Here is a 24265-nt window from a genome sequence, read left to right on the forward strand (position 1 = left end):
TTACAATATTGTAGTGGTTTTTGCCATACATTGACATGAATCAGCCTTGAATTTACACGTGTTCCCCATCCTGAACCCCCCTCCCATCTCCCTCCCATCTCATCCCTCTGGGTCCTCCCAGTGCACCAGCCCTGAGCACTTGTCTCATGCATCCAACCTGGGCTGGCGATCTGTTTCACACTTGATAATATACGTGTTTTGATGCTGTTCTCTCAGATCATCCCACCCTCGCCTTCTCCCATAGAGTTCAAAAGTCTCTTCTATACAACTGTGTCTGTTTTTCTGTCTTGCATGTAGGGTTATCGTTACCATCTTTCTAAATTCCATATATATGTGTTAGTATACTGTAATGGTCTTTATCTTTCTGGCTTACTTCGCTCTGTATAATGGGCTCCAGTTTCATCCATCTCATATTAGAACTGATTCAAATGTATTCTTTTTAATGGCTGAGTAATATTCCATGGTGTATATTTACCACAGCTTCCTTATCCATTCATCTGCTGATGGGCATCTAGGTTGCTTCCATGACCTGGCTATTATAAACAGTGCTGCGATAAACATTGGGGTGCACGTGTCTCTTTCAGTTCTGGTTTCCTCAGTGTGTGTGCCCAGGAGTGGGATTGCTGGGTCATGTGGCAGTTCTATTTCCAGTTTTTTAAGGAATTTCCACACTGTTCTCCATAGTGGCTCTACTAGTTTGCATTCCCACCAACAGTGTAAGAGGGTTCCCTTTTCTCCACACCCTCTCCAGCATTTATTGCTTGTAGACTTTTGGATAGCAGCCATCCTGACTGGCGTGTAATAGTACCTCATTGTGGTTTTGATTTGCATTTTTCTGAGAATGAGTGATGTTGAGCATGTTTTCATGTGTTTGTTAGCCATCTGTATGTCTTCTTTAGAGAAATGTCTGTTTAGATCTTTGGCCCATTTTTTTATTGGGTCATTTATTTTTCTGGAATTGAACTGCAGGAGTTGCTTGTATATTTTTTAGGTTAATCCTTTGTCTGTTTCTTTGTTTGCTATTATTTTCTCCCATTCTGAAGGCTGTCTTTTCACCTTGCTTATAGTTTCCTTTGTTGTGCAAAAGCTTTTAAGTTTCATTAGGTCCCATTTGTTTATTTTTGCTTTTATTTCCATGTTTTTTCACTTTAGCAGCAGTAATTTTCCACATTCCTAGAGCCAGCCCCTCGGAAGTACTGGCATCAGTTAACCAGCACCCTCTTCCCAGAGGTCTGGGTGTGAGTTATAAAGAGCCCTACTTCGAGCTTCCAAGTTCTAATAACCTTATTCTTTTCTCTTTGTGCCACTAGCCTTGGGTGCAGGAGCTACTTCCTAAAGTTTCTCTCTGGTGCCCCAGTGTCTCCTTTTACCTTTTCAGGTCTCTGATGATACCCTTTTAACCAATTCCCTCTATTAAATTCTTTTCTGTTCAAATTACTAGTTTGGTTTCTGACTAATACACATAGGAACAGTAAGATTCAAAACCAACTATGTCTGCCTCCACATGCAGTCCCTTGGGTTTTGTTCTGTGCTCTTTCCCCTACTTCCACCCCCATTTGCAACCTGGTGACAAAGATTCTTCTTTTGACCAAACTTTACTCAGGCTCCTGAACCTTCTCCTAGGCTGCTGTGGTAGTTTTACCAAGAACCTGCTAAGTCAGTTTAACCAGATTCGTGCCCTGCTTGATATCTGGTCAGTTCCCTCATCTTCCGCCACCTCCCAAATGATGTCTGATCACCCTGGCCTGCTGTCAGCAAGAATCCTGTTAGACAAGTTTAGCCACAACCCCTTTATCCCTAAGATTTCCTCTTAATAATTTTCCATCCACTGACAACCCCTCCCACACCCTATCCTTAGCTACAAATCTCACTTGCCTTGAGCCCGGTCCTTCCCCCTCTGACTGTAAAATCCCTTTGCCATGATCCCTCTGCCCTCTGATGGTTCTGCATATAAAGTCTGCCTTATCATCTTTAACAAGTGCCATTAAATATTTTTTCATTAACACTGACAGCAAAAAATCACTTTGAATCAAGTGTAACTAAGAGCTCAAGTTATAGTCTTTCAGTTCATTTTGGGGGGAAAGTCCTAAATGTTGCATTGATGATTGAACATTCCACCCAGGGTTAAATGGTTTGGAAACCACCTGGTTTACCATAAGTGAATACAATCGCCTCAGCTAAATAGGATGGAGTGCTGATTAATATGTTCCTAAAAAGATCACAGAATTGACACATTTCCAAGTCATAGCAATAATAGGAACTTACCAGCCCTCTGAGTTTCAAACTGGAAATCTCATTTCTATAACAGCAGAACACATGACCTTGTCTTGCTGATAATTTCATTTTACTGAGGAAGAGGAAGAAACCAAAGAAACTTCTCATGTAGATTTAACTCTGACCTCCCAGGAAGAATTGCTTATTGAAGCAGGAATGCAGGAGCCCAGGAGACTAGGAATCAGAGAGTATCTTTCACCTGGGGGATTAAATAAAATGCCCAAGGAAAGCTGTTTGGAGAGGCTCTGACATGAGTCCTAAATGTCAGCATACAGTTCTCAAAAGCTGAGAGGAAAGTGTAGTCTAATCCCATAACTAGACAATCGAAAAGGGAAGATGAGAAATGGCAAGATCTCAAAAATAATATTCTGAGAATGTATGAGTGTGGCTCTTGATAAAGAGTGAAGGGGATTGACCAGTGTGACTGCCCAGAGAGCCGTTTGATGAGCTTAACATAAAGATGGAAGAAGTATACAGCTGATGATCTGTGAATGCCTCTTTGTTTCAGGTACTGTCTAGCGATGAGCAACCCAGGTCCAGGAAGGAGACAGACAATAAGCCAACAACAACAATGAAAACAACCTACCTGTAAATATACAGGGATGACAAGTAAGTACAATAATGTTATATGTGTGCACTGAAACAACTGAAATTGACAATATGCTTCCATTTTGACCTACAAGAACAGCAGTTTTGTCTAGTGGCACCTGCAGTATTGTGAGGAGGATGAGATTCTACATAAAGCTGTGCGGAAAGGCCTCTCAGAGAGCTGGCGTGTGAGCAGAAACCTGGACACAGTGAGAAAATGAACTGTGTAAGAACTGGGGGAAGAGCATTCCAGACTTTGGGGCAGGCAGTTACGAGATTTTGAGGTGGGGATGTTGGGCCTTTGGCAGCAACATCCAGAGGCCCAGTGTGGAGAAAATAGGGGTGCGGGAGCTAAGAACAGCAAGAGATAAGATGCCAGTGGCAGGCAGACATGGAGACAGTTCACATAGGGTCTTACATGACCTGTAGGCCATGACAAAGACTTCTAGTCTCATTCTGGGAATAAAATGAGAAGCTTTTAGAAGTATGAGAACAGAGGTGATGTAATCTGATTAATATTTTTTTAAAGCTTAGTCTTGGGAACCCTATGGAGATTTTCCTATAAAGGAACAAGAATGGAAGCAGATGCCTACTTAGAAGGTCATTGCAGGAAGCCAGGAAGCAGCTGATGGTCACAGAGGAAGGTGGTTAGGAGTGAAGGGGGCGAGATGTGGTCAGCCTTAAGATGTATTTTGAAAGCAGAGGTGGCAGGACTTGCAGATGGAGTTAGACCTAACAGTTAAGGGTGAGGAGTCAAAAACTACAGTAAGAACTTTGACCTGAGCTACTGGATAAATGATAGAGTCATTTACTGAACTAGGAAAGACAGAAGGTGAACATTTACTTGGGTAGAAAAAGACAAAGCATTTGATTTTAGGAATGTTCAATGCAGCATTCTTCTCAGACAAGCAGTTTGAGGCACTCTATTGGCAGTTGGATAAACTAATTTATAGTTTTAAGAAAAGGACAAGATAAGATATACATTTGGGAGTTATTACCCTACAGATTTATTTACTGCACAGGCCTGGTAGAAATCACCTAGGGAATGAAGATAAATAGAGAAGAGGTCTAAGAGTGCCACGGACCCCAACATGTAGAGGCTGTGAGGAAGCAGTCCAGCACAAAAGCCCTGTTTGGAGAAAGGTCTCTCCAGAAGACACAGGGAAGCTAGAGGAAAGGGGAATCCTCTGGCTCCAACAGTTCAAATAAATAAGAGTGCTCAACTCCAGAGATACTCCCTCCTGCAAGATAAACCCCTGTGCTCCCATCACTTCTCCCCAAGTGACAAAAGTCATATCTACACATCAAATAAGCCAGTCTGTCAGCCCGGATATTTCGGGCATTAACCCTCTGGACCTTCCCACAGTCACAACAATTATAACTAACAAATACACATCAAAATGCAGGTCACCCTCTGAAAGTTTTTCAGAAAGCAGCTCTCTGCCTAGGGTGTGAAAGGTCTGGGTACAAGGAAACCCAGCAGACATATTCTCAGACACGTATTGGCAAAAATAAGAGACAAATGATTAAATTAATCAGAAGACTAGACGAGGGAAGAAATAGGAGAATTCAACTAGACTGTCAAAGATGAAGTAAATTGCAAATAAAGGGCCAGCCTGGGCAGTGATGTTTGGAGACCACCTCTAGAATAAACCTACAGAATAGCCCTCCGGAAGAGATCAGATCTCTGTCACTTAGAGCAATTAAGTCTGTCGCCAGGACTTGGCCCTCTGGCTACAGAGCTGAGCAGGGGGAGCCACCTGCCCATCCCAACCTGCCGCAGACACCCAGAAGAATAAGAGACCTGCAGAAAGGGAGGAGCCAGGTAGGTACAGATGGCAAGAGAAGAGCCAGTCAAGGTGCCACTCAAAACTGCCTCTTGACTCAGGGTCCTTCCATCAGTTGCAAATTAATGTTTCCATTCTAAATACCTATGTAGGTAGATAGGTAGACAGACAGACAAATGCTAGTCTTAGGGTCATGTTGTTGTTTAGTGGCTAATTCATGTCCGACTCTTTGCGACCCCATGAACTGCAACACACCAGGCTTCCCTTTCCTTCACGATCTCCTGGAATTTTGTCAAGCTCATGTCCATTAAGTTGGTGATGCCATCTAACCACATGAGATGTGTACAAAAGATATTCAGAGTTGATAGATTTAAAATACAAATAAAATACAGTATTTACCTTGTACATGACTGATGGAAATGTAAAACAGTATAGCCTTGCAGAAAACACCATGGCAGTTTCTCAAAAAAAAAAATCAGATATAGTATTACCATAGGATTCGGGAATTCCACTTCTAGGATTCTTTTCACTTCTGTATTTGTATACCCATGTCCATAGCGGCAATATTCTCAATAGCCAAAAGGTAGAAGCAATATAAATGTCCATCAACAAGTGAATGGATTTTAAAATGTGGTATTCACGTACAGCTCTTTGTGACCCCATGGACTGTACAGTTCATGGAATTCTCCAGGCCAGAATACTGGAGTGGGTAGCCTTTCCCTTCTACAGGGGATCTTCCCAACCCAGGGATTGAACCCAGGTCTTCCACATTGCAGACGGATTCTTTACCAACTGAGCTATCAGGGAAGTGTACACACATGCAATGGAATATTATTCCACCTACAAAAGGAAAGAAATTCTCACACTTGCTACAACAGGGATGAAACTTGAAGAGACTATGCTAAGTGAATTAAGCCAGCTACAAAACACTGTATGATTCCATTTATATGAGGTACCTAGAGTGCTCAGATTCATAGAGACAGAAAGTGGAACAGTGATTGCCAGAAAGTAGAGTGGTGAGATAAGGAGGCATTGCTGCTGCTAAGTCGCTTCAGTCGTGTCCGACTCTGTGCGACCCCACAGACGGCAGCCCACCAGGCTCCCCCGTCCCTGGGGTTCTCCAGGCAAGAACACTGGAGTGGGGTGCCATTTCCTTCTCCAATGCATGAAAGGGAAAAGGGAAAGTGAAGTCGTTCAGTCGTGTCCGACTCTTAGTGACTCCATGGACTGCAGCCTACGAGGCTCCTCCGTCCATGGAATTTTCCAGACAAGAGTACTGGGGTGGGGTGCCATTGCCTTCTCCGAAGGAGGTATTAGGGAGCTACAATTTCACAGGAATAGAGGTTTAGTTCAGGAAGATGAAAGAATTCTGGAGCTGGATGGTGATGATGGTCACACAGCAGGATGAATGTGCTTAATGCCACTGAGTCATACACTTAAAAATGATTAAAATGGTAAAAACAAAATTAAAGTATTCTAAGAGTATAACCTTAAACCTTATTCATTAGGCAAAGGTATCTCAAAAAGTTATTAAAATTGCTTGATTGGAAATAAAAATCCCATTATTAACATTTGCAGAAGACATCTTTAAAAAATATGCAGTAGTATGTGTGTGCAAAAAATGGCATGTATGTGTTGACACATAATTTTTGTGTGCATTGCCTTTAAGACTAATTCTTCTCTTTGTGTGAGTGCTATAAATGCATCAATGAAAAATTACAGATTTCAGTATGATTCTGATAGCTAGGGGACAGGTATGCTGGGGGAAATAAACTGGACTTTAAATAATTAAGCCAAAACGATCATGTTAATTAACTTATATCCTTAATCACTAATTTCTCCCCTGACTTTTGGGGAAGGAATAGTTTTTGTCTCAAAAGCAGGCTTTAGTGACCTAACAGTTTGAAAGGCAACTAGAGATAATGAGGCAAGTATATTTAAATGGAAACATGCCGGCAATTACTAGTTAATTGAAAGCTTTTATGATTTTGGCCTGGACTCAGTCCCTTTTCCTGCTGGGCTATAATATGGGTGGGGGAAGAGTAACAGCATTGATTCTCTTTTTAAGTGAAAGTATACACTAAGTAATTTTGAAGTTTTAATGACTTAATAAGGTAAAGTCAGTAAAAACAAATATTCTAACAATTTAAAAATCTGTTTAAAATTCTTTTCAAACTGAGATATAATTGGCATATAACATTGTATTAGTTTAAGATGTACAATGTAGTGAGTCAATATATGTATAAATATACTGTGAAATGGTCACCACAATAAGTCTAATTAACATCCATCATCACACATAGTTACATGTTTTTTCTTATGATGAGGACTTTTAAGATCTACTCCATTAGCAACTTTCAAATACACAATTCAGTATTTTTAGCTGTAGTCACCTTGTTATACCTTCTATCCCTAGAACTTTTTTATAACTGGAGATTTGTATCTTTTTACCTCCTTCATCTATTTCTCCTCCCCACACCTATCACGGGCAACCACTAATTCGTTCTCTGTGTCTATGAGTTTATCATTCTATGTAAGCTTTCTGAGTAAGAAAATAACCTTGTATTCTGTAATCTTGTATGCATTCACTAAAAAAATCTTTATATGCATTTTATTACATTTCACATTAACCTAATCTGCCAAAAGAAAGCCTTTTGAGCAGGATTTGCTTTGCCTAGTAGGTTATACTTCTACATTTGAAGTTTCTGAAGAAAAAAAATCCTTTATTTTATATCTTTAGTGCCCTAACAACTGATCGTTAAAATACAATACTCCTGATTTTAAAAAAGGAACCAAGGGTGAATTAACACAGGCTCAAAAATAAAATAAAAGAACGTTACCCTAAAAATTCAGATGTTATAAAGACTCCCTAGGGGTCAGGATAGGAAGAAAGAGGAAGTCTTTATACAGCAAGGAAAACAAAAAAGAATGGAAAATAAAACACCACACAATGGACAGGGCATTGATATTTTACAAAAAATGATATCTAAATAGCCAAGCACTACATGAAAAGATGTCCAGTTGCATTCATCATAAGGAAAATATAAACGGGAACCACGTGGCAATTCACAATATACCCACCATTATGGCTGAAAAGAAAAATATGGAAAATATCAAGTGTTGGTGATAATGTGGAGCAAATGGAACTCTTTGACATTCATGGAGGGTGTGTAAGTTGGCACAACCAATTTGGAAACCTGTTTGGCATTATATACTAAAAGGATGACCCAGATATTCCACTCCTAGGAGCCAACAGCAATGCATACATGTGTTGCACATGTTCCCCAAAAGATATTTACAAAAAGGCTTATAACAGCACTATTTGAAGTAGCCCCCATAGAAACTGTCCAAATGTTCATCAGCAGTGGGATGAATACTGTGTTATATTCATACACTGTGATACCCTACAGCAGTGAGAGTGAGGAATCTACCAGTTAATAAACAACAATATGAGTGAATCTACAAATAGAACATTGAGTGGCAGAAACCAGACACAAATGAGCACATCCTATATGATTCAGTTCAGTCGTTCAGTCATGTCCGACTCTTTGCACCCCCATGGAAAGCAGCATGCCAGGCCTCCCTGTCCATCACCAACTCCTGAAGTTTACTCAAACTCATGTCCATCAAATCGGTGATGCCATCCAGCCATCTCATCCTCTGTTGTTCCCTTCTCCTCCTGCCCTCAATCCCTCCCAGCATCAGGGCCTTTTCCAATGAGTCAACTCTTCACATGAGGTGGCCAAAGTACTGGAGTTTCAGCTTCAGCATCAGTCCTTCCAATGAACACCCAGGACTGATCTCCTTTAGGATGGACTGGTTGGATCTCCTTGCAGTCCAAGAGACTCTCAAGAGTTTTCTCCAGCACCACAGTTCAAAAGTATCAATTCTTCAGCACTCAACTTTCTTTATAGTCCAACTTTCACATCCATACCTGACTACTGGAAAAACCATAGCTTTGACTAGATGGACCTTTTGTTGGCAAAGTAATGTATCTGTTTTTAATATGCTGTCTAGGTTGGTCATAACTTTTCTTCCAAGGAGTTGGCTGCAGTCGTCATCTGCAGTGATTTTAGAGCCCCCCAAATAATTGCATTTATTTAAATGATAAATATTGTTAAAGCTAATCTATGCTGTTGGCTTCCCTGGTGAACAGTGGTAAAGAATCTGCCTGCCAATGCAGGAGATGCAGGTTTGATCCCTGGGTCAGGAAGATCCCCTGTAGAAGGAAATGGCAACCCACTCCAGTATTCTTGCCTGAGAAATCCCACGGATAGAGGAGCCTAGTGGGCTATAGTCCATGGAGTCGCCAAAGAATAGACACAACTTAGGGACTAAAAAATCAACAACAAAATACATTCTATGCTGTTAAAAGTTACTAGAAGTACTCTTGGTTGGGGTTTGGGTAGAGACTGAAAGGGAGTGCCAGCGAATTTCTGGCTCCAGACATGGCCATGTCTCATTCTAGATGCTAGCTGCATAGACATACTCAGGTTTTTAAAGTTTATCAAGTTACATACTTATGTGCACTCTCCTGTATATATGTTACAGTTCCAAAAAATGTTGAAAAACAAGGACAGAATGAAAAAAATGACACACCTAACAGAAAAACATAGAAATTTTTTCCATAACAGAGGCTCTTCTTGCCGAGGCTGCCTGCCCTTAAGATTCCCATGGTGCCCTGGGGGAGGCTGGGTTTTGTTTTCCTTTTCTGAAAGCTGGTGCTGCTCTTGGTTAGCACCAACCAGCAGATCATAGACTCTGCACTGTTTGGATTTAATGTCTAGACATCTGAACTAGAAGTCAAGAAGGAAAGGAGAAAGAAAGGAAAACAAAAGCATGACCACCACACTTTTCCCATGAAGTTTCCATTATGGATTCTGTTCATAAATCATATTAGTCAGCCTACAACCTAAAATGCAGCTATACATGCTGGTTTATGCAATGTGGAGATTCTCCCTCCCATTCTGGGTAGCACTGTAATTCAAATACAGGATTTGGTGTGACACTGTGTAGTATAGTGTCAAATTTCATAGGAGTATATACAATCATGTATACATATGTGTAAGTATATACAAACAGGTTGGAAAGTTACCTGTGTGTGTAACAAGATACTATAAAACCAAAGGGAGGGAACTAGAGAAGGTATTGGGAACTAGAGAAGGTATTGATGCACTGAAAGTATCCATATGAGCTAATACTCCAGGCAGTTTCTCATCCTGAACACTACTGACATTTGGAGCCAGATAATTCTCTGTGGTGGTGACTGTCCTCTGTACTGGAGAATATTTAACAGCATCCCTGGCCTCTATGCATTAGAGGCCAGTAGTAAACCACCCCCCACCCCCCAACCTCCCCCCCGGAAGCCTCATTCAAGTCATGTAGGGTAAAAATGTTCCTGGATAAATGCCTCCTGGGGGACAAATTCACTCACATTGAGAACCATGTACATTGCTGCTGCGCTGCTATCATCCCCGCAGCCAAAAGTCATGCTCACGCCCGGGTGCAGCACTGACTCCACATTCTGACTCGTCTCATTATTTTCCACCGAAAGGAGCCGGTGTTCCTTGGAGGATGTTGGAACCTGTATTAGAGGGAAAGCAAGATAGGATGAAAACATTTTGAAACTATCAGAAAGAAAGAAAGAATACTTTTGGAAAGTTCTAGACCAGCATTTGAAAAAAAAAGGGGGGGGATTACCACTGTTAAGGCAGGAAAATCTAAACAAATTTACAGTAATAATTACTAGTGATAATAGTGGTAAAGTCAGCTGGAATAAGTTATGTCTGTCATAAGCATTATGATTCAAAAATGAGCAGGTAATATAAAATGTATATAAGGGAGTTTGTGGTATACATAAGTTTCCAAAATTGTTACCACTTCCCCCAAGCTATTAATCCACTTAAACTAGTAAAACTTCTGCTCTAATTTTAGACAATATTCATTATAACAGCCACAAATGGTAAATAGAAATAGGATGGAAAACATTTTTAGGGTTGCTTCAGATGGTTAAGAATCCACCTGCAAAGACAGGATTGATCCCTGAGTTAGGAAGATCCCCTGGAGGAGGGCATGGCAACCCACTCCAGTATTCTTGCCTGGAGAATCCCCATAGACAGAGGAGCTTGGCAGGCTACAGTCCATGGGTCTCAAAGAGTCGGACATGATTGAGTGACTAAGCTCAAGCACAATACAAATCTTACAATTTTGAGTTGCTGATGAGTCTTAAGTGGGGGATTACTAGGACATATGTTGACTATTCAGAACAGAAGTGAAGTTTGGAGGGCAAAAATTGCCATAGCCATTTTGATGACATAAAGGGAACAGGCACGATGATAAAGAAAAAAACAAAAGATATGAAAAACCAAAACTGAGAGTTTAAATCTCTAGATCTTACTGTACCTGAAGCCAGAGGTAAATTTGGACTATTTCGTTATATATGTCAATTTTCTCCAAGTTTTCTTTTAAAATTTAAGCCAGTATGCAAAGTGTTTTTGATTACTTGCAACATAAAGATCCTAACAAATATAATAACTTCAGGAAAATTTTAGAAGATTACACATAAAACATGAAGCTCAACAATACCGTTGCCTCTATGGAGAGTCACTGGGAGTCTAGCTTAGGAGAAGACTCACTTTCCATTGTGTAAGTAAGTAAACCATTTTTATTTTTTATTTCCTTTTTACTATGTGTGTAAATTTTTTCATATTAGAAAAAAAGTAGGCTAAATTTATAATAAACATGTCTTGAATCTATGGTTGCCAAACTCAAGGCTAGTTGCATCCAGATCACTTGCATGTTTACACAGTCACTCAGTCGTGTCCATACAGTTTACCCATAGACTATAGCCTTCCAGGCTCCTCTGTCCATGGGTTCTCTCAGCGATAATACTGGAGTGGGTTGTCATTTCCTTCTGCACCCAAATCACTTCCAGGAACTAGCTTAAACCGCAGGTTCTCCTTTGGACAATCTGATTCAGTAGGTCTGGGGTAGGAACCAAGACCTACAAACTTTTAAATTTCTCTACTTGATTCTGAAAGTCAGCCAACATCATTCTAGAGGGTGGTTCTCAGCCCTGGCTGCACATTAGAATACTCTGGGAGAACTTCCAAAAGTACCAGTGCATGAATCCTGGCTCAGGAGAATCACACAAGACTCTCTGGGGATGGTACCTTACAATGCTCCATGCCCTTACTCACTCAGTCATGTCCGACTCTTTGTGACCCCATGGACTGTAGCCCTCCAGGCCCCTCTGTCCATGGGATTCTCCAGGCAAGAATACTGGAGTGGGTTGCCATACTCTCCTTCAGAGGATCTTCCCAACCCAGAGATTGAACCCAGGTCTCCCTCGTTGCAGGTGGATTCCTTACCATCTGAGCCCCCAGGGAAGCCCATACTGCTTCCTAAGCATAATTTTTTAAATTGGAGAAGACATAGAGCAACTTGAACTCTCACACACTGCTATAGGAATATAAATTAATATAGCCATTTTGGAAAATGTTGGACAGTATTTACTAAATATATGCTTTCCTTCAGTCAGTCAGCCAGTCAGTTCAGTTGCTCAGTCGTGTCCGACTCTTTGTGACCCCATGAATTGCAGCACACCAGGCCTCCCTGTCCATCACCAGCTCCCGGAGTCTACTCAAACCCATGTCCATCGAGTCAGTGATGCCATCCAGCCATCTCATCCTCTGTTGTTCCCTTCTCCTCCTGCCCTCAATCCCTCCCAGCATCAGGGTCTTTTCCAATGAGTCAACTCTTCGCATGAGGTGGCCAAAGTACTGGAGTTTCAGCTTCAGCATTAGTCCTTCCAACGAGCACCCAGGACTGACCTCCTTTAGGATGGACTGGTTGGATCTCCTTGCAGTCCAAGGGATGCTTTCCTTATGACCGAGCAATTCCACTCCTATAGATTTTGACACCAAAAGATATGCCCATATTTATTCACAGAAGTTTTTTTCATAATAGCCCCAAACTGGAAACAATACAAATGTTCGTCAATAATAGAATGAATTTCCAGAATCAAGACACAAAGACTTAATTTTTTTAATGGTAATTTTTTGAAGTATAGTTGATTTACAATGTTGTGTTAGTTTCTGGTATACAGAAAAGTGATCAGATATAGATGTAGATATAAATATTCTTTGTCATATTACTTCACATTATGGTTTATTATAAGCTATTTAATATAATTCCATATGCTATATGGGCTTCCCTGGTGGCTCAGCTGGTAAAAGAATCCACCTGCAATGTGGGAGACCAGGGTTCGATCCCTGGGTTGGGAAGATCCCCTGGAGAAGGGAAAGTCTACCCACTCCAGTATTCTGGCCTGGAGAATTCCATGGACTATATAGTCCATGGGGTCACAAAGAGTCGGACACAACTGAGCAACTTTCACTTTCACTTCCTATGCTATACAATAGGGCCTTGTTGTTTATCTATTCCATGTATGATAATTTGCATCTGATAATCCCAAATTCCCATTACAACCTTCCGGCTTGATTGTCCTCCCACCCCCTGCTCTGAGAAATAAGAAGTCTGTTCTCTCTGTCTCTATGTTTCTGTTTCAAAAATAACTTCATTTATGTTGTATTTTAGATTCCACATGTAAGTGATATCATGTGGTATTTGTTGTTCTCTTTCTGACTTACTTCGCTTAGTATTATAATCTCTGCATCCATCCATGTAGCTGCAAATGGCATTGTTTCATTCTTTACATGGCTCAGTAGAATATTCCATTGTATATGTGTACCACATCTTCTTTATCCATTCATCTGGCTGTGGACATTTAATTTGTCTCCATATCTTGGCTATTGGAAATAGTGCTTAATGATGTAAAGTAATTAGCCTCCAACTAATAAAAATTTAAAAAAAAAAAAAAAAAAAAAAAAGGAAATAGTGCTGCTATGAACATAGGTGTACATTATCTTTCTAAATTATAGATTTGTCTGTATATATGCCCAGGAGTGAAATTGTTGGATCGTATGGCAACTCTATTTTTAGTTTTTTGAGGACCCTCCATTCTGTTTACCACAGTGGTTGCACCAATTTACATCCGCAGCAACAGTGCAGGAGGATTTGTGTCTTCCCCACACCCTCTCCAGCATTTGTTATCTGTAGACTTGTTAATGATGGCCATTCTGACCTGTATGAGGCAGTACCTCATTGTAATTTTGATTTGCACTTTCCGATAATTAGTGATGTTGAGCATCTTTTCATCTACCTATTGGCCATCTGTATGTCTTCTTTGGAAACATGTCTATTTAGGTCTTCTGTCCTATTTTTTATTGTTTTTTTTTTTTAATGAGCTATTTATATATTTAGGAAATTAAGTTGTCAGTTGCATCATCTCCAATTATTTTCTCCCAGGCTGTAAGTTGTCTGTTTTGTTTATGGTTTCCTTTGCTGTGCAAAAGCTTTATAAGTTTGATTAGGTCTCATGTGTTTATTTTTTTTTTATTTCTATTGCCTTGGTAGCCTGACCTAGGAAAACATAGATATGATTTATATCAGAGAATGTTTTGCCTATGTTCTCTCCTAGGAGTTTTATGGCGTTGTTTTATATTTAAGTAAGAAAGACTTAATTTTAAATAAATGTTTATTTATATGTATTATATATAGCAAATACATTGTACAAAATCAAGAGCTACAAAGAGTTGTATATAGATAGTTTGAATTTCTGTCTCATTCCTGCCTTATAGTCACTCAGTTTCTCTTCCCAGAGCAATTGTTAAATTTCCTCCAGCAATATTCCATGCATATATAAACAGATCCATTTGTTTTACCCTGAAGAAAAGTCAAGTGGTAGAGTAAACAAATTGTGATATAGTCATGTGTTAGAATGTTAGAATATTACACAGCATATATAGTATATATTATATATACTATAAAAGTACAAACTATATATACAACATTGATGAATCACATAATTTAGTTTAAAAAAGGTGCATAAGAGTATATATTGTATGATCTTATTTATATGAAGTTTATGAGTGGGCAAAATTATCCATGGTGATAGAAGTCAGGAGGGCAGTTATCCCTGGGGAGGCTTCCAGGGTGCTAGAAGTATTCTATATCTTATCTGACAGTGTACACAGGTAGGTGCCATTATAAAAATTCATTAAGCTTTCCACTTAAGATTAGTGTACTTCATGGAGAATATGTCATATTTCAGTAAAAAGTAAAAATAAAAACACGAGATAACACTCTAATGGCAACCCACTCCAGTATTCTTACCTGGAAAGCCCTATGGATTGAGGAGCCTGGTGGGCTGCAGTCCATGGGGTCAGAAAGAATAAGACATGACTGAGCAACTGAATAACAGTGTGCAGCCAGAATTGAAAACCACTGTTTTGTAGCCTCCAGCCTCAAAACAGCATTTAACAAATAGGTCATGCTTTGCTTTGCTAATGGAATTTACTTTGTACTTCTTATTTCTCTGAGATCCTTCCTTCATTCAACCCCACTGAAACTTGCCTTCTTGTGTATTAATCCCCACTGGCCTAAGGGTTAGTATGGAGGAGTGAATTAAATGCTGAAATCTCAAACTACTTCTCTAAACTTATATTTTGAATTATAAGAATTTCTTGTACAGTGATACCACTGAAAGAGAAAACTGAAACCCAAAATTTATCTGGATGTTTTCTTCTTCTGTGGTTATTTTCTAAACTGCAATGTGGATGATGAGTTTCCTTTTAAATGTTGTACAGTGAAGAGATTTGTTAACATCATTGGCTGATCAAATGCAATTGATCTTAAAATATCTATACCTGATTTCAAATTATGCTCACAGCTGTCTGACTAGGATGCCAATTTCATTAACAGCATTACAACCCAAGCTCCAGCACATTCTTGATAAAGTGCTATATTTCAGGAGGAAGCCAGTGTGGGCCTGCCGTTCCTTGCCATTCTTAATTCTGCCCAGTGTCAATATCTGACAAGAAAACAAGTGGTCACATTTTACCTTCCAATTAAAGATGCCTGTCCAGTCCCTGGAATGAACTGAAACCCTGTTCAAGATGGGGATTATGAAATTGTTAAGACCTCCACTATTTAAGGAATCTTTTTTTTCAAGTAGTGGGTTCATCACTCGCCTTACTCTTCCCTTATTTCAACAATAATTGTAGCAACTACTCTGTGCACGGTGGTCAGAGTACAAAGCAAGAAAGGCCCAGCCTTAACCCTCATGTGGTTCATCAGGGTCGTGTGACATCTGCAAAAGTAATCTTACTATGACACAGACTAGGCAAGTGTTAAAACAATAACAAAAAAGTCATTCAAATAAAGTGCCCTGAAGGTTCAGATGTGGCTGAGATCACTTCAGTTTAGGAAGAAATGGCCAGAAGCCGCTCTTGCCAGGCTCTGCCTCATGCTCCATCTAAACAAAGGGTAGTTAGAGGGCAAAAATAGCTGAAGAGCCATCCAAACCCTATGGAACCTCTTGAAAAATGTCGAAGAGAAAACAAAAGCTTGACTAGGGTAATTCCAGTGCCCCTCTCCATTTATATTTCTGACACTTTCTGACTCCAAGAGCCAAGCAAGCAAGAGGATGGAGAATGAGACAGGCCGAGCCAACACTGTGCTAATTACTCTTCTCCTGTAACAGATGGCTTATGTCATCTTCTACCATAAACCTTTGATATTATCGCTCCTCCTTCCTCTTTACCCATCAAAACAATAAAAACGCTAACAACTTGCACTTGGGTGATACTATGATATGGTTAGTCCCAGTATTTTATTTTATTTTCATTTAATTTTTATAACCACCCTGTGAGGTAAATATAACTCATGTCCACTTTATAGATGAAGAAACCAAAGCATAGAGGAGTCAAGTAGCTTGGCCAGAGTCACACAGCTGACACATGGGATAGCCAGACCCTGAATCTGGAGTCTCAGCCTGTGCTCTTCAGCCTCTAAATTATATCCATAATGCAGGATGCTGCTTCTTGAGAAAGGCTCCTATGACCGCAGGAGCTCACACTTAATGATTCATATTTAGTTAATCTCAAAGTATTTCCTTACATTAATCTCTTGCCTTAAACCAAAGCAATCCTAAGTAAGAAGAACAAAGCAGGAGGGACATATGCCTTGGTTTCAAAATATGCTACAAAGCTATAGTAATCAAAACAGTATGGTACAGGTCTAAAAGCAAATATTTAGAACCCCAAAACAAAATAGGGAACACAGAAATAAATCCATGCATGTACAGTCAACTGATTTTTGACAAAGATGCCAAGAATACACAATTGAGAAAGGATGATTTCTTCAACAAACAGTGTTGAGAAAACCAGATATCCACAAGCAGAAGAATGAAATTGTACCCATATCTCACGCGATATATAAAAGTCAACTCAAAATGGATTAAATACCTAAACTTAAGACTTAAAACTACTAGGAGAAAACAAGGGAAAAGCTTCTTGACCCTGGTCTGGCTAATTAATTATTTTGGATATTACCCCAAAAGCAAAAATAAACAAATGGGAATGCCTCAAACCAAATAGCTTCTACACAGCAAAGGAAGTAATCAGCACAGTTAAAAAAACAACTTACAAATGAGAAAAAATATTTGCAGACTGTATCTGATGAGAAGTTAATATCCAAAGTAATATAAGGAACTCAGCTCAAAGCAAGAAAACAAGGTTATTAACCTGATTTTAAAATGGTTAACAGAGGACTTGAATAGACATTTCTCAAAAGAAGACATGCAAATGGACAACATGAAATGTACTCAGTATATAGCTAATCAACAGGGATATGCAAATTAAACTTACAAAATGTAACCTCACACCTGTTAGGATGGCCGTTATCCACAAGACAAATGATAAGTATTGAGGATGTTGAGAAAAGGGAACCTTTGTGCACTGTTGTTAAGAATGTAAATTAGTACAGCCATTATGGAAAACAGTGGAGGTTCCTGAAAAAGTTAAAAATAGGGCTACCATAGATCTGGAAATTCTGCTTCTGGGTATATATCCAATGGAAATGAAATCAGTGTTTTGAAGACATATCTGCACTTCCATTTTCATTGCAGCATTATTTACTGTGCCAAGATATGGGAACAACCTAAGTAACCATCAACAGATGATATCCAATGGAAATGAAATCAGTGTTTTGAAGAGATATGTGCACTTCCATTTTCACTGCAGCATTATTTACTGTGCCAAGATATGGGAACAACCTAAGTATCCATCAACAGATGAATGAATAAAGAAAATGTGTATATGTGTGTGTGTGTGTGTGTGTATACATATGTATATATATACACACATATGCTCTATATATGTGCTCTCTCTCTATATGTGTGTGTGTGTATATATATATGCTCTAATATTATTCAGACTCTAAAAGGAAGGAACTCTTATAATTTGTGATAACACAGATGAAGCTGGTGGACATTATGCTAATTAAATGGACCAGACACAGAAAGACAAATACTGTATGATGTCACTTATATACAGAATCTAAAGAAGTCAAACTCTTAGAAGCAGAGTAGAATGGTGGTTTTCAGGGACTGAGGGGTGGATAAAATGGGAAAATATTCAAAGGATAGAAAGTTCATATATGCGGGATGAACAAGTTATAGAAAGCTAATATACACTACGGTGACTATAGTCAACAATACTGTATTGTAAACTGAAAATTTGCTGAGAGTAGAGTTTAATCATTTTTATCAAAAAAAGAAAAAGTAACTGTGAAGTAATGGATATGTCAATTAGCTTGTGGTAAACATTTCTTTTTTTTTTTCATTTATTTTTATTAGTTGGAGGCTAATTATTTTACAGTATTGTAGTGGTTTTTGCCATACATTGACATGAATCAGCCATAGATTTACATGTGTTCCCCATCTTGAACCCCCCTCCCACCTCCCTCCCCATCCCATCCCTCTGGGTCATCCCAGTGCACCAGCCCCGAGCACTTGTCTGTACATATATCAAAACATCATGTTTTATACTTTAAATATGTTTCTATAAAGCTGGAAAGAAATAATAGTAACATGAATAGACTACTATTCATGTGTGTACATGCCATCTCCACTCTACATTAAAGCTATTGAGGACAGCCTATTACTTCCAGGGCCCATTAAAAACTCAATATTGTCAGGGTGCCTGACCAGAGTATGGACTCAACATCTGATCTCTTTTCCTGTATCCCACCGCCCCCCCCAGTGCCTAGCACAATGCTATGTCCGTATTCGATGCTTCAAAAATATAACTTGAAGACAATAAAGTGAAAGTCGCTTGGTCATGTCCGACTCTTTGCAATGCCGTGGACTATACAGTCCGTGGAATTCTCTAGGCCAGAATACTGGAGTGGGTAGCCTTTCTCTTCTTCTATTCCAGGATACAATAAGGAGACAAAAATTTTATTTCAGAGTTTTAGGTCTAAGCTCTACATACTGCTTTCATCTCTCAGACTACACTTTGCCTATTTTGTACTGTAAGATAAATAATAATTGCAGGAAGGCTTATTACAGAACTTTCAGATAAATTAAGGTAGATTAATAGCAATCTTATTCTGAAATAATATCGATAACATCTGAACTAATGCATTAATATGATTACCCTCAGCCTCTGAGTGAATTTAAATAATTTTTCCTTCCTCTCTCTCTCTTAGAGCAAAGATTAACCTGTTTGCAAAAGAATGGGGCTGGACAGATAAGACTCACAGGCACAGAAAATGACTAAAGGTTAGAGAGATGGGCTAGCAATGTCCACAGAGGTCTGCTCTTGGCCCCCAAGTCATTCTCCCCAGCTCTGCCCACTCCCCTCACCACACAGTCTGTGTGTTTGGGGTTCTATGTTCTGCCATGGATTTCCTGTCCAGACTCTGCTGCTATAAATCATGGCTGCTCAGGGCTGTATGCTGTGAGCCAAGATCAGAATTGTCAGTATCTAGAATCCTGTCGACAACTTCTGCTGTAGGCTTCTCCTTTGGATTTTGAAAAGTGCCCTTGTTTAAAAAAGAAAGAAAGAAAAAAAAAGGTGTTCAAGTATTGAGGGGTCCAAAACTTGCTAAGGATGAAGTTGAAGAACTATCAAACCAGGAAAACAGAAATTTAGACGATTTTGAGGTTACCTTTTAGGGCATAGGTTTTGGGATTCAGCATTACAGACATAGTGGTTCTATCTCAGGGGAACACTTTCAGAAGCTAAGAAAGAAACACATAGGTGCCCTCCCCTGCCTAAAATAATCCTCACGTAAATCAACTAAGTCAAGGCATAATGGTGTAAGCATGGCACCTTGGGGACTGTATGTATCTCTTCCTCTAATACCTCTGCCATGGAGCCTAAACACCAGGTCCAGCCTGACTCCTCTGTGTTCTGCACCAACTAAGAAAAATTAGGCCAACCAACTGTCAACAATAAGTGAAAGTCACTCAGTTGTGTCCGATTCTTTGTGACCCCATGGACTATATAGTCCATGGAATTCTCCAGGTCAGAATACTGGAGTGCGTAGCCTTTCCCTTCTCCAGGGGATCTTCCCAACCTAGCGATCGAACCCAGGTCTCCCGCATTGCAGACAGATTCTTTACCAACTGGAGCCACAAGGGAACAGATAGCACTTATAAAGCACTTACTAAGGCCAGTGTTCCAGCACTTTGTATTCACTCACTTAATTCTCACAACAATCCTATGACGAAGGATTTATATCCACCCTGCCCTCCATCCCCCAACTTATGGTTGAACAAATTGAGGTATAGAGAGGTATAGTAACTTGCTCAAGCTCATAGGTAGCTGGTAGATTTGGGATTCAAAATATAGGCAAGTCCAGCTCTGGGACCCGCCTGAAACACTATAATGCGACTGTGCTGAGAAGGAATATTGAGTAGAGGTGGGGAGAACAAGGGGAGGACACATGGAGAAGGAATGAGACCGCGTGGGTGATTAAGGATGGTCGCAGATTCTTAGCCACTCCTCCCTTCAAGAGATAACATCCATCTGGACTGGCCCTGTGGTTTGCTTTGGCCAGGAGAATATAGCAGAACTAACATTGTGTTGGCTACAGGCCTAAGTTTGGAAAGGTCCAATAGCTTCTGCTTTTCTCCTCTTGGAAGCCAGCTGTAAGGAATTCTAGTTTATCCTATTGTAGAGAGAGAAGCCACATGGAGGAGCCTAGAGGATGAGAGAGACATCTCATGGATGGAGCCCATATGGAGGAGCCTGGAGGCACCCTAGCTGACAGCATACAGCCGCCAGTCATATGAGAAGGGCCTTAATGAACTTCCAGTCCAGCCCAGCTGCCAGCAATAGGATCATATGAGTGGCCCCAAGTAAGACCAACAGAAGAACCACATAATCAACTCACAGAATGATGAGAAACATGTTTGAAAACTCTAAGTTTTAGGATGGTTTGTTACATAGCAATAGTTAGCTGATACAGATGGTTGTTGAATTACTTGACCTTAAAGTTCCTTCTTACCATGAAAGTTTGTGAATCAGTTAAAGGAGATAAGCAAATTTGGTTGGAGCAGAGTGCCTGTGTAGGAAAAGAAAGGTTAGGAGTAGGTGAGAAATTTGAACTTTGGCTGGTAGGTTTTAAAGATGGGAGTGAAGGGGAAGGTCTTTATTTTAGGCAGACTAACATAGTGGCAGCATATAGAACAGACTTGTGAACATATAAGACACATGTGAAAAAGAAGCAGTCAGGGGAACCTGGTTGCTGAGGCAAAAACATGCAATTAAAAATTACTGAGCAACAAGGCATCAAATGCAGAATTGATCATTAAGTCTTTAAAGCACAAATGTTTTCTGTTTTAACTACAGAATCTATCAACTCTCCCTTCTTTCCAATTGTAAGTGTTCTTGCATGGGAAAATACATGGTATGTGATTAAGAACCTGGGCTTTGTTTAAGAAAAACTTGGTTTGAAGCCTGTTCTCTGCTACCTTCTACCTGAGTGACAGTGTCTTAGCTTCCTCATAGTTAATTGGGCCTAGTGAAACTTGCCTCACTAGGGTATTACAAAGATAAGAAAAGGTGATATCTGATTTTGGTAAATAGCTGAAAGTGCCCACATAATGCAAATACTCTGATGACTGTGTCTGTTTCACAGAACACTTCATGTTGGAGTGTCAGGTATGGGGGTGGCTCGTCCTGTCTCCATGTAGGAACTCTTGGTAAGAGCCTTCTTCTACACATGCCTTCCAAGGTTACTCAGGTCATGACCTTTCCAACTGGGAGGGAGGAGGATGATATGGAGGAGTCTAAGAAGTTGTATGGGGCTGGCTCAGAAGTGGTATATACTTAAACTCACATTCCATTGGCAAGAACATAAGCACATAGCTACCCAGGTTGCAGACATGGCTGGCAAGTCCCAGCTACAGTCCCACTCAGTGGTGGACAGAGGCAAGCGAGAACTGGATAGTAGTTAACATGACCAAGCTACGCAACCAGCCTGACAATATCTGCCACCAGAAAACACCCAGGACAATTAAGTCAGCGTCTTTTCAGAGCATCAGAATGTTTTACATCTCCTTGAGTGACACTAATGCGCGGCAAAGTCTGGGAGCCGGCTTAAGTCATCCCTGCTTGGGTTTTATTACTTGCAGCTGAAAGCATTTCTAACTCACTGTTTCTCTGGGGCTGTGCTTCTCTATCTTGTATGCACAGTATACTTACCTGAGTATGTGTGCTCAGTCACGTCCAAGTCTTTGTGACCGCGTGGACTGTAGCCCACCAAGCTCCTCTGTCCATGGGATTTTTCAGGCTAGAATACAGCAGTGGGTTGCCATTTACTTTTCCAGGCACTCTTCCCTACCCAGGGATGGAACCCATGTTTCTTGCATCTCCTTCATTGGCAGGTGGATTCTTTACCACTAGCGCCACCTGGGAAGCCCTATACCCACCTGGGGATCTTTAAAAAATTTCAGTGTCCAGATTGCGTTCCAACCCCATCACATCAGAATTTCTGGGAGTAGGACTCAGGCACCAGTGGTGTTTAAAGCTCTCCAGGTGATTTCTGTGTCCAGGCAGGTTTGAGAATGGCCACACTCAGAAAAGGAAAATTATTAGAAACTTACCTTTGCACTCTTCTCTATCTCATGGTTTAAGACTGCACTTCTCAAGATTTAGTGAACATAGGAGTCACTTGGAGTCCTTGGCTAAGGTAAGATCTGCTAAATGTCTCCCTTGCTAAAGGAACATCCTCTTTCTTGGCAAATAAATATTCTGTCTGTACAACGATATTATCTAGTCTCTCAACTACCTTTCACCTGATAGCTTTAGCATCCACTGATCTTTCTTGCCATAATCAAATATTACTTAGAAGTTAAAAAACAGTTAGTTTTCTAACTATCATTATGTCAATATTTCTTATCCAGCATATCTTCTTTCCTTTTCCCCAGAACTCTCTTTTTCTTCTGTCACAGTCATTCAGCATGTTGTCATTAATTATAGTCATTATTATTTTTGATGCTCTCATTGTTCTAAATTTAGCCAGGGGGAGCACTTTGAGCCAGTTCCTGGAACCTTTTGACACAATCCCATTTGTCTTTGAGTGTTCCCATACTTTCTGAGACAGCAGTATGTCAAAGCTCACCTTGTTCTTTTCCTGCCTTAAACATGGACTCAGCCATTTCCCCCAAAGAGCCTTAGTTCTTTTTACTGGAGAGTGAATTTTTTTGTTTTCTGATATTGAAAGCAATACATTTTCATTTCAGAAAAATTAGAAAATAAAGTATAAAAAAGAAAATGAAAACCACATATTACTCTACCATTTAGAGCTAACCACTCTTAACATTTATTGTGTACTTATTTCCACAGTTTAAAAAATATGTATCTGTAAGTGCATATTTTAAATTTAAAATTTTCACTTAATATTGTGTATTCTGTATTATACTATGCTTTTTTATCAACTATATCCATGCCATTAGATATTCTTTGAAATCAGGATTTCAGTGGTTTTTATTATAGAAACTATGCCTTAAAGTTTTTGAATCTTTTCCAGAGCACCACAGCTATCTATTGTGGTAAAATTAAAACCATTCTGCACCTATTAAGTTGCATTGTAAAGCCTCATTGAGGAATTAGGGCATTAGTCGAGTATTGAAAAAATAATAATGCCATGCAATGAAGACATCCTTTTAGGAAAAAAAAATCTAAAAGGCAATGTATTCATGTGAAATTAACTCTATTGGTTACTGTGAGTGGATACATCTTGAATCTAGGTACTTTAGTGTCTTAAAGACAACCACCTAATAAATAAAACACCAGGGAATCTAAGTGCCCCCAAACTGAAATCAATTTTTAAAAAATATGGTTGACTGACAAAAAGAGATGACTCTTCTACTTATTCCTTGCTGTATGATGTTGGGAATGTTATTCAATTGCTCTAAGACTTCGTTTACTAAGTCTGTAGATTAATGGTTTCTCCCACATAGCATTATTATGGCAACTAAATAATAATTAAAGTGCTTGTCATAGTATCTGACTCAGTAAATGTTAAGTGTTAGAATTATCACTGCAAACTAGAATGGAGGATAGGATTTGAGCTAGCATTAAAGGAAGAGCAGGATGTAGGCTGGTAGTGGCTGGATTGAGGGTCACTCTGGAAGCAAGAGAAAACCCTCGTACAGAGTTCAGAACACCAAGTTCTACTGAGTGAAGCTGTTGAGCTGG

This window comes from Odocoileus virginianus, chromosome 6 (assembly GCF_023699985.2).
Source record: "Odocoileus virginianus isolate 20LAN1187 ecotype Illinois chromosome 6, Ovbor_1.2, whole genome shotgun sequence".
NCBI lineage: Eukaryota > Metazoa > Chordata > Mammalia > Artiodactyla > Cervidae > Odocoileus > Odocoileus virginianus.